This window comes from Parambassis ranga, chromosome 12 (genome assembly GCF_900634625.1).
Source record: "Parambassis ranga chromosome 12, fParRan2.1, whole genome shotgun sequence".
Classification (NCBI taxonomy): Eukaryota; Metazoa; Chordata; class Actinopteri; family Ambassidae; genus Parambassis; species Parambassis ranga.
In genome coordinates, this window is record NC_041032.1 from 1,107,934 (window position 1) to 1,121,118 (window position 13,185).

General features: G+C 40.4%; 1 pseudogene; it reads right to left on the bottom strand.

Annotated features, from left to right (window-relative positions):
* Positions 1-733: 733 nt before the first annotated feature.
* Positions 734-13,185, bottom strand: part of LOC114444075 (ciliary neurotrophic factor receptor subunit alpha-like) — a 173,035-nt pseudogene continuing 160,583 nt past the window's right edge.

Below are 13,185 nucleotides of genomic sequence, written 5' to 3' on the forward strand. Positions count from 1 at the left end.
CACACACACATCTCGCTCTCTCCTCTTTCTCCGTTTTTCAATACCTAACCCTCTCAGTACTACACTCTGCACAAACACACCGCAGCCCTGTGGTGTCTCTGTGTGTGTTTATGCGTCATGCAAACCCATATCGCGCCCGAAGCAATACAACAGAGCTGAGGACTGCTGGCAGCACTTCCCTTATCTATCAAAGTACTCCTCATTCCTCCTTTAAAATGAATTTCTCCTCTTCACTGCTCTCCACATGGAATGGATGGAGAATTCTAAGAGCACTGCTGTTATTATGTAGCCTTCTACAGCTTAGATGAAGAAAAAACTCCACAAACCAGCCTCCATTGTTTTTTTTCCCACCACTTAGCAGATGACCACAACAGCTGTAATGTTTAATGTTTAAATATTGACATTAATTTTGGCTAGAGGACTGATTTGTGACCGGCACATCCTGCCCAAGCCTCAGTTAAATACAAAAAGGGGTTCAGAGACTGATGATTTATTATCTGGTGCCTTTGGTAATGACAGGGCTGCACGTCAGTGGGGTTTCTTGTTAAGGGACTATGCTTTGCTGTGCGCTCTCCTATCAGCTTGGGTGACATTTATTTGGCTGTTTGAAATTTCAATTTTCTTTTGTCTTCCTGGCACCAGGCATTGCTGCTTGGCGCAAACAAATCGCCAGAGAGAACCAGAATTTAATGAAATCAGCTCATCTGTGGTCAAACAAATGCATCAATATTGCTCAAAGGTTGGCAGCTTCAAAGAGAGCCTTGACACTATGCATTTTTTCTTCTTCTTCCTTTGCCAAATACCTGCCAGCCTTAGTGTGAAAAGAATCTTCGATTTGTCCCTGAGCTGCGCAGCACAAAAAAAAGAGCATTGTTAGTAAACTAATGAAAACCTGAACTTTGTCTAGCCTGCATAAAAATCAGAGATTTTCTAAAGGTCAGTGTGTTGCCTTTGAACCTATTGGGGTGAAATAAGCCATTAATTTTGTGCAAATAAAAAAGCAGTGATAAGCCCGTTATTCAATAAAACTTGTCATTTTTCAGTGGGCTTGTTGACACACAAAAACATTTAAAAAATGACACAACTATCTTACCTATACTGGACTCTTCAAAGGAGAGGTGCTGAATGCTTTCCCCAAGGCGTTGACTGCTGTCACGTTAACTTTGTAGGGAAAACTAGAGAAGACCTCTGGAAAACGTACATGACAGCGATTCTTGTGGACCGAATCTTTTTGCACCTCCAGAGAACGCTGGTTATGTCTAGAAGAAAAAGGAAATATAACAAGGTAAAAAAAGTCAGAGCAGAATAGGAAAAGAGGGGCAGATGTTGAGGAGTGATTTCTGCTTCAAAGAAACAGTCCTATAGAGTAATGCAGAAGGAGAATAAGTTATGCAGTGCCTCCTTTTTTGTAACAAGAGGGATGATTATATATATCAATGGCAGGACATTAATTTTAATCCTGACACTGAAATGTGCTGACTGCACCTTCTTCACAGGACAGGCTAGTCTGACTATAGGCCAAAGTTGAGTTTTACTTTTTTACATTCTTTCTAGGAAATCATGTGAATGTTGTGTCTGTCAACAACAATTATGAAATTCTAATTATTGCAAATGAAAGCCTAGCCTCACCTAGCATCACTGTTGCTAGAACAATCACAGGTTACAACACAGAAGACATTTTACTGTTAATATCTCTATCAGTCTGGTTTCCACCTGTCTTCAGGCTGAATGTTGGCCACCTGTGTTGGGACTCTGCATGTGCAATGCAATATCATGGAATTTCATATACAGTGCTTATAGCACACCAAGTATTTCCACCTCTCAGTCACAGAGGTATAGGCTGTGCTTCTATTGATGCTACATTGCATAATAATGGAAACAGGTGAACTGTAAAATGTGTGACTCATACACTGGAAATTTCAAAATATTTGACAGATTTTAAGATGTTTATTCATACATTTGAGATTGTTAAACAACACTTACTATACTCTTACACTGTTGTGTTGCTATTATACCATATTATGAAAAATGGGAAAATTCTGATTGAAGCACAGACTATTAAAAAGTGTTCACAGGTTCCTTGTGAGTGTAGTAGTTAGGCCCACTAAATATGGAAGTGTACGTACGTGTATATTAAAATGAATTACGCACACAAAGAATGCCAGCCATTTCACACTGTGATGTATGTTAACAGCAATACAATAAACAAAAACAAAAACATAAGAAATTCACAAGATCAATATCAAAAGCACTTACTGTACATCCACCTCAAAGGTGGTGGGGATGTACGTCGAGTGTAACTGGTGCCAGCTGCAGTAGAAGCCTTGGGGTAGGTGTTGGAGCGGACAGGTGACTGTGGGCTCCCGAGGAGGAACTACATAGGACAAAAAAAAAGGAAACCGGTTAACTAATATGTACAGCATGTTATTAAGAACTACAGAGGTTTGAGACATGAAGAAAAACACAGTACAAAGAGAGAGCAAAATCAGAGTATACACATTCATCAAATGCAAAGCAGCTGGCCTAATTACACTTATTGCATAATTCCTTCTTGATCAGATTTTTCATTAAAACCGGCCCTGCTAAAGTGAAGTCATGTCTGTGGTTACTTTTTATTGGATATGCTTTGAGTTTATTAAGATGTGGAAGCCTGTGCGTGTTTATTCTCTATCATTTTAAATGTTAATAATGGAAATGTAAGATTTTGTGTGCTGAATCACTTGTGTGCCACTACAACATATTGATTTTTTTAAACTCAAACCCTGAAAAGTCAGTCTGTTTTCAAAATGTCAGGTCAGGTTTGAAATAAGATTCAATTCTTCTTTCTGACACATATGATGTATATGTGTCAGAAAGAAGAATTGAATCTTGGCCTCCTCGAAGATTAGTCTTTTCTTCACAGTAAGTCAACCATGCGCTCGTCTACCACTCCCTCTTTCTTCCCACAGCTTCTTACCCTTTCACCCTTGCTCTTTCACCCTTGCTATCTCCACCAGCGTCCCATCACTAAATTTTCTTCAACTTTAAGTTTATTTGCTCTTTATATTTATCTTGCTCTTTTATTGTTGCATTCAGAGTACTGAAGTAGGGTCTGGTAGACTGTTTAGGCAGTCAGTGATACAGTTTCTGATCAATCAAACTGACCTTAACCAGTAGGCCTAGTTTTTATGCTAAAATCCAGCTATGATTAACCAAAAAAACATAACTGCAGGCAAAACATAAACCCTAACCTTGGTGAAAAGAAAAAAAAAGCTTGTGTGTCAGGGGGACTCGAACCTGGGACTCCTGAGTGAAAAAATCAGCCACGTGCGACCTTTTTTGTGTAGTACGGGCCGTCAGAGTAGGCTGGAGTCTAGTAATGGAAGCATTCCGGGTAGTGTGGCATTTCTGTTGGTGTAAGCAGTTTTTATGTGTTTGTATTTGCAAATACTAGAGGAGCAGAGACATATTAGGTCTCGAGGGTCAGCATATTTTGGAACAAGTTCTGACACAAAGAGCTGCGTAGATGAGGCTTCTGATTGGCTTGCTCGGCTTTCTTCTTCTTCCTACACTGCCACCCACAGGCTTGGCAGAGTTATTACGGCTCTTGGAGCATATTTATGTGGGTTAATGTAAAACGGAAACTTTTTGAAAACTAGGGAAGGAAATATTTGTTTTTCAAAATACCCTATGTGTAAACTTAATACTGTTAGCAGAGGGATTTTACATGTTACATTATGACAGTAGTGATGTTGCTGATGAACTATTTAAAATGCATTTTCTCTATAAAAACTAAACTTTGCTTCTTAACAGTACAACGTTATACAGTGTTGTCAGTATTCTCTGTATCTATGTTGTATTCTGTCACCCATGATAATTACAGAGATAATTAACCTGCAGCCACAGTTCAGCTCTTGGCAAGTGTTTCATCTTTGTCTTTAAATAATGATTATTTTGTACATATTCATGTAACATCTCAGCATTGCTGTACCTGTGAACAGCTCCCCCAAGGTGTATTTGGTCAGACACACACACAGCTACACACACACACAGTAGCAAGGGAGGAATGCTTGATTGGCTGCTATGGGGTCATTTTACTGTCACACACAATCAGCTGTGTTTAAACACGGGTCACCAAGGCAACTAATTAGCCTGTCAATAATGCCTAACGATGAGGTGCCAGGGACGACATCCAATCACACTCAATTAATCACACAGACTAATTGGGGCCATCTCAATCAATTGGCTTCTCATCTGAGAGCTTCAGTCACGAAAACACAATGTCAGACAGGCATACGCACACCATCCGCACACAACCATTGTCAGGACGGACACAAAGACCCTGAACTACTTTAGGCTCTGCGGAATTAGCAATAATCAATCAACTAGCTATGAAGAATTCAGACATGTAAAGATGAGAGAGAAAGATGTAGATGGGTGATGGAAGGAGCTCTGAGGACGTGAGTATGACTCTGTAGTCATGCTAGCCATGTCTGCAGTGGTGTGTTTAAACTTTTGGTGTGTTTACTCTTTTCATTTACTTTCCCAGGCGTGGTGTCAATCAGACACCTGAGGCTTCACAGTTCATCCTGAGCTGTGGTTTCTCAGGTGTTCTCTGAACCAATCAATAAGAAATGGCTCCACTACACAAAGGTTTATGTGCAAACAGAGACAGATGTTGAGACCTAAATGCCAGCTGCTCATTACGGCTCAGTCAAACTCATCTGAGCTAACTATTGGTGTGGAAATGTCCCTTTGAGCTAGCACTTATCTGTCATTAGATGAACTCTTAAAGCACTGGCTTGTTGGGAGCTTGAAAGATGGCCAGGAGAGTAAATCAAATGATTTGTTGGTTTAATGGGTAAGAAAGGTTGTGGGTGGAAAAGGGAAAGGAGTGCATCTAGACTGGGAGATGGATGACAGAGGAGGAAATGATTGAAAGGATAAAGGACAACACATGAAAAATGGAGACGAGATGAGACAGGACTATGTTCTTTCATCGGATTTTGCTAATGCTGCCCCTAAAACACGTATGTGTGCACATTCACAAAGCTGCCGCTTCAATGGTGTTAAACATCAAAAGCTTTCCATGCATCTAAAATGGAGTTTTAAAACAAAGACAACAAAGGACTAGAGAGAGAGAGAGAGCACACCTGTAGAGAAAACACACACAACAAAGACAGTTTGAATGATAGCAAATAAAACAATAATTCAAATTAAAATCACATTGTGCTGTTTGTTTTTTTGTGTGACATATTACCTGATCGCACAAGACACCGCTCATGAATAAATGTTATTTGAATTAGTGAGCTTTCATCATCTGGTTTGAATTGCTAAACCAAACGTGATTTTTGAAGAAGCTCTTTGTTAGTATCATGAAACACACCTGCGTGTGTGTGTGTGTGCTTAGAAAGGTTCCTTTTAAATGCTAAGGCTCAACTTATGACAGACTCCGGCTCATAAATGACACTGAAGAGGACATGCAAATTTTCTGAGTCCCAATGTTATTACTAGATCCATCAAGCATTTATTAGTGTGTCTGTCCGCAGTTGTGTGGCACATTTGCACAAAGCTGCGTTTAAATGGTTCACAATTGCAAACCAATTGTATTATTCACTTTCTTCATAAATATTATGGATTATGGGTTTTGACATGAACATGTCACAAAAACACACAAACAAAAAACAGAAAGCACCACATTTGTCGGTAATACATTCGCCAGACATGACATGTGGATATGTTTATGCTAATGCAGCATATGGACATGATTATATTGCCCAACATCATCCAAACCAGGCACTTTGACTTGAAAAGTCTGTTTACGGAGGTAGGGTAGAGGGTGAAGTGGTAGCATGCAACTCAGCAGCTTTTCACTCAGTAGTCTAGGGTTCATGCCCCCCGTCACTACAAGCTGTTTTGTTGTCACCTGCTGTTAAGTTTTGTTTTTGTCATGCTTAGGTTTTATTAATCGCAACTAGATTAGACATTAAAAACTACTGGGATTGAAAAATAAGGGACTAGCTTAGGTAAAAAGAATGAATATAAGATCACTTTCTACGAGGAAAACTGTAGGCACACATAAAAGTATCAACCTTGTGTTACATTTTTGTGGTGAGAATGGCTGCAAGACTTGAATGTTAAACGGATTAAACCTTTACAAACATACTTATTTATCTGTATTCTTTCTTGCTCCATTGATAAAAGCAGCTACCAGCTTATTGTATTATTCTGTCTCTTTCTATCCTCTCATTTTCTCTATTCTGAACCTGTCACAGAAAAATTCTGGGTCTCGCAAAAGAGGATCTCTGTCACAGGAGGGCGCGCACAAACACAGATGTACACACACACACACACACACTGAAATGTGATGAGAGACAATGACATCCAGTAGCCTGGTTGCTAGGCTGCAAACACTGTAGTAATTGCTATTTGGTTGTATTGGTAGCCTCCCTGTTGCTTTGTGAGTGTGTGTGTGTGTGCAACTCAGTGTGTAACTCAGTGTGTGTGTGCACATGAATTTTGCCCATTGCTGTGTGTGTGTGTATGTGTGTTGTTAGTAGAGTCTCTTGCTATGACAACAAAGATGAATGCATTTTCTGCCCTTCTTGCAATTTCTCTATTCATTCACTTCATAATAAAAATGAAGGTTTATGGCCTCAACAAACACTCAAAATTACAACCTTACCAATCGTTCAGGGTCACACTCTCTCCTCACGCTTTCCCTGATTCAAGTTTTGTTTTTATTGAATCAATTTGACAAACTGCAAACCTTCAATAATGCTGTTAAGAAGGAAGGAATAACGCACTGATGGTGTTACAATAGCTAACAAATCCACCCATCCATCTGAAAAAGCCAGTTTATCAGTCATGCACGTCTCAATCAGTTTAAAGCCATGTTTTTCATATTAGAAATCCTACCGGGAGGAACTGGATCTTCTCAGTCTGTGCTGCTCTGAATGGCATAACTCGTTTAGGCAGATGGCTTTGGTCTCAGCTTGACTCGGCCTGCCAACGCTGGGCTCACTGCATTTTAGATTAGCTTAGTCATGTGTCATGGGAGAAAGAGGAATGTAAATAAAACTGTAGGACAAAGTCATAGAGACGCTGTGGTGCCTTTTTGTCCAGACCCAGTCATGGCTAACAGTAATGCAATTGTGGCATATTATTTTTATCCGGTGCTCTAAAGCTGATGTGTGTTTGTGCACATGTGAGTGTGTATATGACTGTATGCCAACAGTACTGTATGTGTGTAATGTGAACATGTAGTTTTATGTTCATATAACTATGAAATTATACAGGCCTGTCTGAATGAATTCAAATGTAATTTTGTGTTAGCATGCTAAGCATCTAGCACTATCACATACCCCTTATATGAGGCAGTTCATATTTGAGAATGTAGCTCTCTCCACCTGGTCTAATAGTGAGCTGGTCAAATAAATAAATAAACACATTTCAAAGTCATCAGATCATAAGAGACATTTTTCCCTCAGCTAATTTTCCCCATGTCCTCTGTGACGTCGCTGTCACCCACTGTGACCCACAGGTGTGCTGAAAATAGCAGCCTCCCCCACAACAGCTCGACAGCCTCACAAATATGAAGCCTAAATATCGTAATCGCCCCCTAGTGGCTTGCTGTTGTATAGGTAATGAGTATATCAACACTGACAAAGGCTACAAAATGACTTTTTCTTTGTTACCAGAGCATCTGGCCGAAAACAAAAGCCATGTTGCTTTTTGTTTTAACACTTAGTCTGAGTGAGGTGGGAGTTTTCTGGTGGAGATGTGACATCTGTGCATACCTTCTATGCCTATAGAAGTCATACAGGTTACAACACTAAAGATTATAGCCTTATAGGCCTCTTCAAGCCAAAAGGATCACGTGAATAGACATTTCTCTTACACAGTCTCCGTATCTTTTGCCTATGACATATTTAGTATTTTTAAACCATAGATCTCCAAAAAAGAGCAAGTATGCCTGTTCTTTTGCAAGTGTATACATTTATGTGTGTGTGTGTGCCCATTTTTCTTGCAATGATATTATATGAACAACTCGTGGTGATACAATCACTCACTGACTTAGCTCATACAGAATTAAACATGCATGCATGTTCACACCAAACTCTTTGTTTTGCTCCGAACTTCTGTTCTTTTGTATCTATCTTTTTTTCTCATCCTCTCTTCCACACTTTCTCTTTAACAGTCACTGGTCCAGAGCTGTTCCTCAAGATGAGGGAATGAATAGGGAAGGGGGGAAGGGGGTGGGGGTAGGTGGGCAGTAGCAGTAAGTTTGCATGCACGCACACACACACACACACACTGCACAAAACAATGATGCCCTGGCATTCCAGGAATGCCTCTGAGCCAATTGGAAACAGGCGTGTGTGAGGGATGAATGAATGAAAGGAGGATGAATACCTTATGAGAGCATCAGGAGTTGATAAGAAAGAGAGAGAAAGAAAAAAGACAGAGGGGAGGAAAAAGGACAGCTATAAAGGGAACATTATTTGCAGATCTTTTTAGTTGAATGATTTTGTCATGTTGTTTATCACTAATTAGATCTGCGAGTGCAATAATATAAAACAATCCAAGCTGTAATAAACCAGTTATCTGAACACAGGGTAAGAAGATGTTGAAAGGAAGACCCTACGACCTCTGAAGGTCAGACACAGGGTTGACAGGCCGATTATACCTGGACGCTCTGATTACCCCCGCGGCCCTCTCTGTCTCCCGCTCCTGCCCGCACTCACTTAACCACCTGACACCACAAATCTAGCTCAAAGCCTTAGGAATAACATCTCGCATTTCACAGGAAATAAAACGAAAACCTCAAAAGGCTTCACACGTGAAAACAAACAAAAATCTCACCTCCATCGCTTCCAGCCAAATAATACCAACTGTTTCCTTCCTCTGATCATAAAGGTTGTTGACATCAGTCAGACAGCCAAATTGGTTTCATGACTGCAGACATCCACGAGATTCCCTCAATACTTCATGTGTGATTTTATTATTATAATAACACCACTGAGGTTTCCATGGTTTCTATTTAATCAACACCCGCTTTATAATAATCATCATTACTTAATGGACATTCTTTAGTATTTAACCAATAAGAACCTGCACCCCTTTTTCCTTATGGGTTAAAAATGCAGCATCAAATCTGAATTTGTTTACCTCGTAGCAGGACAGCATATTATTAAATATGCCTGTATATGTGTTTTGCCTCTTCTTCTTGTGGAAATTCACTGTTTAATATAAGCGCATGGAACGAGTGCCATCTTGCAGCCAAACTGAACATATAAGTGCATGCACACTTCATAAATACACATTTACAGTACTTGTATATGACTCGGTTCCTCTGACTGCATGCTTAACCTGTCTCAGACCCGTTGCTCTGCACAAACTAGCAGCATTGAATCCAGAAGCTTATATGAGAGGCCAGGAATTCCTTTCATGCTACTTCATTCTTACCATATTTCATTATTATTTATCTTGACAGTGCAGCAAAGATTGCCAGGAAAGTTGGAAAACAGTGCAGTGCCACACTCATGAGTGATTTGTTCATTTTAAAGTAATCTTCTTATGTGAAAGGGGGATTTTAACTTTTCAAGCAGTAGCCTCACATGTCTGCACATCTCCTTCAAAAGTTTTGGAGTTTTAGTTTTTCTATGCGCTTGCACGTTGCAAGTAAAACAAAACATCATCTCAAAGGGTTTAGATGTTTCCAATTTAATCCACTGTCCAATGATATCATTTCATTCCATGAGAGCAAGGTCTATTTATTGATTAATGATGACTCTGCAGCAGGTTAAACCCTTGAACTGAGCCAAAAAAACTTTGCAACGTTTGTATATAATTTTAAATGGGAGTTTGAGGGCAGACTCTGCTTCTTGTGTTGCTGCATTGGAAACTTCAGACACACTTTGCTTGAACAAAGTTAAGGATAAAAACTGGTAGAAAGTTGCAAGGGGTATGACACAGGTTAACAAAATGGCTGCACACTAATGAAGTTATAAATTGCCGTTCAGTCGCTGAGAATCCGTGTAAGCAGTAGGTAGCATTACACGGTGCAAAACTGAAATTTAAAGTGTGTTAAAGCTGTTGAATTGAGTCGTCTCTAGTCTCTCTAAGAGGTAAGGCTCTCTGTCACCCCGGCAATAATAGCCTGAGGCTCTCTCACTGCTGCGACAATTGCCTCTCTTAGCTGCTGTGTCCGCAATGGTGTAATGAATGACAGGCTGGGATTGACCAATCAGAGGTGTCAGTCCGCCAAATGCACAAACGGCTAACTGCCATCACTCAGGGAGACAGAGAGACAGAGAGAGAGATGAGAGAGGCAGGTACCACCCGAATCCCTGACGTCTGAATCGAAGCAGCTGACTCCTTTTAAAATTTAGCTGTCAGATTCAGACAGACACGCAGGAAGACAGGCAGAGAGACAGAGAGGAATCAAAAGTGTCTGGCCTGTAAAGCTCAGGGCCATCATTGTTCATTCAGCCAGCTGCTTTGTGCATGGGTACTCGGTGCTGTCTTTTTACATACACCCTGTTCTCTTTACGGCGTTATGAAAGGTGTCACATTACTGTGGAGGCACAAAGACCCGCTCTGCTCACTCTGAAACCTTTAGATGCACTTGTAAACTGATAGAGAAAGGCTGCACACACTGAGAGCCTGAAAGCAAAAGTGGATGGTATAAAGCTCTAACAGCAAAAAGCTACTTTATGCATCTCCATCGTGGGGATACTAGTGCAGCAGTGGTAGTGGTAATACTGTAACGCTATTCTAATGGAATGTTTGCACAGAGACTGTAAGCTACATGGTTTCAATCAGGTCCTTCTTGCACCAGCTGTGCACAAGCCGGCCTAACCCAGGCTCCCCGTCAGCCAAGCTGGAAGACCTCAGCTCTTGTCAGGGAGTATATACAGTATATACAGTAAAACACAAAAGAAAAGCACTGCCAGTGCTGTCTGAACACCACATTTGTACGCATCTTGTAAAGCAGCATTGTCAAGAGCAAGGCCAGGAAACTTCGGTTTAAAAAGTTTAAAAATGGTGCATGGATATTTCAAATGGACTTTCCAGGGATGTCAAATTTTGATGTGACCCTTTTCCCTCCCTCAGAACAACTCAGAGAAGAATGACCTGGTTGTTGTGCATCACAGACTTACGGCTTGTCAACAAGGAGCAAGCTTCACAGTGTAAGGAGTAAAAGGCAGCACACACCAACACGTCTTCATGTTGTGATTCCAAAGCAGTCAGCGTTATCGTAAAATTCCTTCATCCTTGGGAGACAATGTCCCAAACTTTCCAGTACTCAAGGCAAGAATGGGCACGGAGAGGAGGTAAATTGAGGCAATAAAGCGAGTGGGAGTCAGCCTGCATGATTCAGTGACAGAACAAACAGTGATCTCATTCCCTCAGCTGCATTTTGGCAGAGGCACAACCACAACAGGATGCTCTTATCGCACCTATCCTCGTTTCACTTTGAGTGCTGTGTGGATTCTGCAAAGAAACATATACACAAAGGAGTTTTGACCAAAACCCTTAGTTAGAGTGCTGGGGGTAAGTGAGGCAAACCTTTTTCAAGCAGTTTTATGCATCTGCACCTCCTGAAAACGATTTTGGAATATAAAAATGGAAAAGTTTGGGGATGCTAAGATACTGACATTTAATATTAAATATAAGCTTCACTAAGAGTGGGTCCTTTTTTGATTGGTGGCCATTTTCACAACTTTCTAAGTGATGTTTCTTAACAACAGCATGTAACACACGCACCGGTCGACAGGGACACAGGTCCAAATGTTGTACTTTCACAATAAAAGCTCAAAGAAACTGTGACAAGACTGCAGTTTTGAGGGTCTGTTGTTGGGACAGGACTGGTTAAAGGGGGCAGTTATTTTCAAAGCATGTGCATGTGACAAGAAGATCAACATTTTGTTTCACTTTCAGAGGCTGCAGGCACGGGATAACACAGTTATATATTCTCATTATGTTTGCACTTTCTCTTGCTTTTATACCCTGCTTTTTTAACTCCACAATCATCTTTTCTCACCTGCTGTTTCCCAGTTATTGTGCATGCTCTGAGCTAAAATCATGGATATTAACCACGCTCCACCTTGACCCCGACGACCTTTGATTCGCTCGCTCTGAACATCTTTATTGGACCTCAGCTACATTTATATAATGTGTGAGCTGGCAACCTGGCCCTGTATTTAAACATCTGAGCTGTTGTTAATCAGATGGAATGCAAAATGTGTAATTATCTAAGCATTTTTTTCTTTTTTTTTAAATTTTACTGAGAAGTTTTCACCTAAAATCAAAATAAAACAATTATGGAGGAGACAAGCAGACGATGAGGGAAGACAGGCGGATGAGAGGGGTGGGGGTGGGGGTCAGAGATTAAAAGCAAGGACAGGAGCAAAAAGAAAAAGAAAAGAAAGAAAGAGAGTGGGCAAGAGAGAGAATAGGAGGATAAATGACACGTATTGTTCCTTCCTCTTGCTGTCAGTTCTCAGTAATGCTTATCATTAGGCTAATCTGACAGGATGACACACACACACACACACACACACACACTTTGTCTCCCCCCGCACGCATTCCACTGCCCAGTGTCAATGAAAGGGAACCAGCACATTACATGGCTGTTTGTTCCTTTTGTATGCTCGTCTGCATTGCTATTAGGAGCTGTGTGTGTTTGTGTGTATCAAGCATTTTTATATAAGATTATTGTAAAAGTGCAATTAATGGATAAAATCATGATACAAAAACAACACTGTGTGAACTCTTGTTGCCGTACAGCAGCTGCACTTCCTCCATCATTAACATTTGATCTAAAACAGGCTGAAATGAATAATATGGCTCCACTTCTGGTTCTGCTTTAATAAAGGAAGTTCTTGGAATTAAAAACATATTTTGTTCATTTCACTGTTCAAGTTGTACAGTGTTGTAGGAATGACTTTCCACTTTTTTTCTCTTTCACATCGTTGTGGTTTCTAAATCCAAACATAAAATCAACGTTTAATTTGAAATATGAAGCTGTCATTTTGCTCTGCTGTTTCCTGGAATATCAGTTCACACCAGCCTTGAAGGGGCGCTCTCGGTGCATTCGAAAGCAAATAAAATAAGGCAGGGGAACATTTTTGCTGTGGCAATACAAAGAATGGGATCAGTGCATTGAGCGCATTCTGATTTTATTAACTTGGTCTTTGA